The sequence below is a fragment of the Zea mays genome, chromosome 9, assembly GCF_902167145.1.
Source record: "Zea mays cultivar B73 chromosome 9, Zm-B73-REFERENCE-NAM-5.0, whole genome shotgun sequence".
Taxonomy (NCBI): Eukaryota; Viridiplantae; Streptophyta; class Magnoliopsida; order Poales; family Poaceae; genus Zea; species Zea mays.
Window position 1 is genome coordinate 2882242 of NC_050104.1, and position 4816 is coordinate 2887057.

The window sequence follows — 4816 nt, forward strand, 5'->3', positions numbered from 1 at the left end:
TTTTCGGTGCAGAATTCAGGACAGAACTAGACCAACTGTACAAAAGGCTTCCTCTATTTTTTGTTGGCCTTACTCGAAGATATTTACTCGAAAATGGTGTGCATGCTGCCACCCAATAAGTCACTAACACAATGTCACGTTAAATTACTGCTGGTCCCATGATTAATTCTTCTTATTGTGCCGGGATAGTCTCCTATTGTCCTTATCAATACAGGAAAAAAATGCCATCTGATTCATGTCCTGAGATATACTACCCATTGTTTTGTCATAAATGCTTAATTTCCTTCCTAATTACACAATTGTTTGATTATATCTCATCATTCTTACCATATCATTTAAAGGTTGCTAAACACTAAGCTCCATATGATACGCCCCCAAGCAACTGCGGAAGAATTACAGGCTTCTCAAACACCCAACATCGAAGACAAAACCATTGAAGAACTACTTCAGCTAGATCCAGATATGTTCCCCGTAATAACCACGAATTTCTCTATTATTACATTTCATCAGTATATAAAGTGCAATATAGTTATTGACAACAAACTTCTTTTCCAAAATGCAGGAACAAGGTTTCAGATGCACTGTCACTATATCACGCCTCGTACAAAATGGTAGATGGTGGTTCCCATCCTGTATCAAGTGCAACAAGTCTTCATCCCAGACATCTACTGGGTACCAATGCACATCATGCAATGGGACAGAAACAGAGTTCAGGTAACCGTATACACAAACACCAAACCAATTATGTTTTGCATACAGAGGAAAATGTCGTCTTCTTGCATAGCTATCTAATAACTGTTATATAACACTAACAATTTCTAGCTCACAGATATAAACTCAGCTTCATTGCCACTGATGGAACATCCGAAGCAGAATTCTTTTGCTTTGATACTATAGCTAGACGAATAGTAGGAAAATCTTGTCAAACCCTTTTTAGTACATCAGATGTTTCTCGAGGTCCTCCTCCAGACCTAGCTGCCATTGTCTCCCTCAAATTCACACTTGCAGTTACCATCAACATGTCTGCATTCTGTGTCACAAATCAAATCTTTTCTATCCTTTCTGTCCTAGCAAGTCATGGAAGACAAGCATCAATACCATGTGCCACACAAAACCTTTCCCAACAACAGATGTTTACACAAGAGAGCACAGTTGATGTCATAACCACACAAGAATCTCCAGCAACATCGTTTGCCAAACTATCCACTTCTACCAAACAAGAAAATGTGGTAAGATATTTCTTAATATTAACTATAATTATTCTGTATCAACTTATATATACCTACATGAACTCATCAACTGTATTTTTGGCAGGCACGACGCAAACTTGCGTATTCTGAAACTCTACACGACACAAATGTAAGTATGCTATTTTAATACATTTCAGTTACACATGTTCCTACAAACTCTTAGATGAAACATGTTTTAACATCATGATTACATATGTTCTCACACTAAAACAATTGTCTATTCTTATTGTAACAAAAACACATATTACAATCTACTCTTGCTTCACATATATCTCAATTTACTTCCACAATCACATTTATACGCACACGCTTCGTACTATAAATTTAGTTTAAAAAAAAGTACAGATCCATCAACTAACATGGGTGAACTTCTAAAGTAGTACTATACCATATTATCCAAAAGCAGTTCCTGGCTATGAATAATAATAATAAAAGAGTAAATAAACCTCATCGATCCCTTCTTATGATTTCATGTGATTGGTACCTTAGAGATAGAAAAAGAGAGGTTGAATACGAGATAAATTGAAGGTATTCTGTGGCTTTTTAAAATTATTAATGAAAGTTGCAAGATATCTTGCACCATGATGAAACCGAGTGAGGGATAAAGACCAACTATCCAATCACGAATTAGTACTAATTACTTTAAAAATCTGCTTGTGTGATTATACATGAATTGACAATTCTTATCCACTTATTTACAGGTTGATGAACAGATTCCAGATGAGGTCAACAAAGACAGCCTCGCGTCACCTCCTAAGAAGTATGTATCTATAATAGAAAATTTAAAGCCAAGTCACAAACACTATTTATATTTAGCATATATCAATCCTGGTTCATACTAACACTACCAAACACAGGATCAAGACTACCCAACTAGGTTCTACACACCCTGACAACCTTAATCATTAGATCATCAATGGTCTCATGATATTCTCATGAAGGTACTACACCATCTACTCTCATGCCATATTCTCTTATTGTGTATATAATTTTCAATCAAAATAATCTGAGTATTCTTCTCATGGTCATACCAAAAAAAAGCTTCAAGACTCTTTAAGTACTGACGCTCATATTTTTTGTACAGGTAATATGACGAGCATCGTCACTTTTGGAGCACGAATGCTTTTGTGTATATATAACCAGAACGCTGAAACTTTCGCAGTGATGTATATATTGAACAGATCTCTAGCTGTTGAATCTTGCTAATGATGTAATATATAAGCTTGTAGAAACCCACGAACATGTCAGTTGATTATGCAACTATCGTAACTGCTATAATTATCACCTATGCACAATGTGCAACTCTTTCAAACACTAAACCTGGTTTTCTTCTGTCCTTGCTCTTATATCCTAATTTACTCTCTGTCAATCATACAATCATCATACATTATATATTGCTGCTAAACGGTTCGCCACGCGCGCATGGGCGCGCTTCATACACTAGTGTCTATCTGATAAGAATTCTCCATTAACATTTCTGGTCCCGTCACTTTCTCTACCATGACATTCCGTACACTCTAGCACGCACACCGGCACACGCGGTACCACGCGTGACGCGCCCCACGCCACGTGCCCACGTCCAGGTACAGCTGCTCCTGGTCCACGGCCCGCAGGCCGCCGCAAGCGAAGCGAGAGACCTGCCGCTGCCGCACGGGACCCGCGACGGTGCGGCGTGATCTGCCTGGCCTTCTTTCGATCTCCGTGCTCGTGGTGACTCGGCACGCTACAGAGCCATTGGATTCCGTCCGTGCCTTTTCGCCTGACACCAACAGTTGTTTTCCGCTGCTCCTCCTGCAAAAGTTGCTGCGCCACGAGCATCGGATTGGCGCCACGCAGAGATCGATCCAGTAGTACGATCTCATCCCAAGGCCTAGCATCCTGAGAGTATCTTTCCCAATTTCCTTGGTTTCTACAAATAGCCTTTGCAAATCAGGCCGTGTTTGGCATCGAAGTTTTTTTGAAACTATGGTATGAAAATACCACCGCATACAACTAGTTATAGCATTAATACCATGGTTTTTCATCAGCTCACTAAAACCAAAGTATTTCATGAACCTATCACATGTTTAGTTCCAAAGTTTTTGTTGACTACAAAACTACCTTAGTAACGATTATTTGCAGCAATTGCAGCCCACAAAAAAATACACGAGGAGGCTAAAAGGAGCGCGCGAAGAAGCAACAGAGAGAGAACTTTGGTTCCCACTAGAGTATAAAGAACCAGAAAAATACTGCAGTATTGGCTAAACTACGGTATTGAAACCATAAATTTTCCATGACCAACCAAACAATATTTAGGCTAGAATACTGTAGTTTTCCTATATACAATAGTATTGTCTTGGAACTTTAAAAATACTACGTTGCCAAATAGGCCCTCACTGGGAAATTTCTTAGCGCTTCGTTGTAAGGCTGTATGCAGCAGATCGTGCATTATAGATGGCACTGTTTACAAGAGTATAGTTAGAAATAGTAGATGCGATAAAAATAGAATAGTGGAGCCACTAAAGATAGTTTAATATTCATACGAATGGAAGATTAGACCTAGCCTGTTTGCGACAAATTATTCGCACCACGGCGCTTTGCCCCAAAGCTAGCTTTCTTAATAATCCATCGTTTGGAACTCCCATAATCACCATTGCCAGGTTCAAACGGCTCCCCCTCCTAACCCCCCCCCCCTATTCGTACTTTCTATGCATATTTAAATAACTATTTCAAAGATTCTTTCGCCTATTTCACCTACTCCCCAACCAAAATCTCTCTATTCAACGTCAGTTTTTGGAGTTTTAAAAAGGTATACAATATCCATGGTATCATAATACACATTGTTATCAGGTTATTAAACTTTTAAAAAGGATTAACTTTGCAGTTAAAAGCACTAATTAAAAAATGAGGATTAGAGCTCCCCGTGCGAGGGGGAGGAGCCCCTCTCCCCCATGTAGAGGGCCACCGAGGGGGAGCCATTGGAAAGCTTCGTGGTATGGCCATACACCGAGCGAAGAGTGAGGGGAAGGCGAGCGTGAACCAATGGAAGGGGGTCTCATCTTCTCCACTATTAGCGATGGGTTTCAAGGATGTCACCCTCCCACGAGTCTCGAGTCACCATTGCACAAAAGGAGGGGATGGAGATAGAGCGCAAAGAGATGGTACAATTGGTGACATGATGGGAGGAACTCATCGGCATCGAGGGAGTGCGGAACAATAAGTCCTCTGTTAGACATTACATAATTTTAAAAATAAACTGATTTTTAAATAAATTAATATAAATATTAGATAAATTATATGTGATAAATATTAGCATGCCCATGTAGCATATTAAATCTATCTTGAACGTATCTCACAGAAATATGGGTGAGAAATCTATCATTACTTACCACAAGTATCGCTCCAATTGTACTGTAGATGAGTTCATGGTGTCGTTGAAGTCCATATATGTTGCAGTGAATATCAACTTGATGAGCAGTTGTAGGATTGCTACTAAAAAGTTGATTCACTCTAAACTATGCATGTTTTTAGTAGCACTGGGTTTGAGGGATACTGCTCTCCCCGTTGTGATTATCATGCCATCATCA

The 4816-nt window shown here is 39.3% G+C and overlaps 1 long non-coding RNA gene across 2 annotated transcripts; it reads left to right on the plus strand.

Moving 5' to 3' along the window:
• Positions 1-568: 568 nt before the first annotated feature.
• On the plus strand, positions 569-2453 carry LOC103639662 (uncharacterized). 2 transcript variants are annotated; one of them, XR_002749233.1, is made up of 6 exons: positions 569-714; positions 830-1229; positions 1315-1359; positions 1952-2010; positions 2108-2191; positions 2335-2453. It is a non-coding gene; the product is annotated as an uncharacterized lncRNA (long non-coding RNA). The 2 variants fall into 2 exon arrangements; XR_002265164.1 differs by having other exon boundaries at positions 569-1229.
• Positions 2454-4816: the final 2363 nt, after the last annotated feature.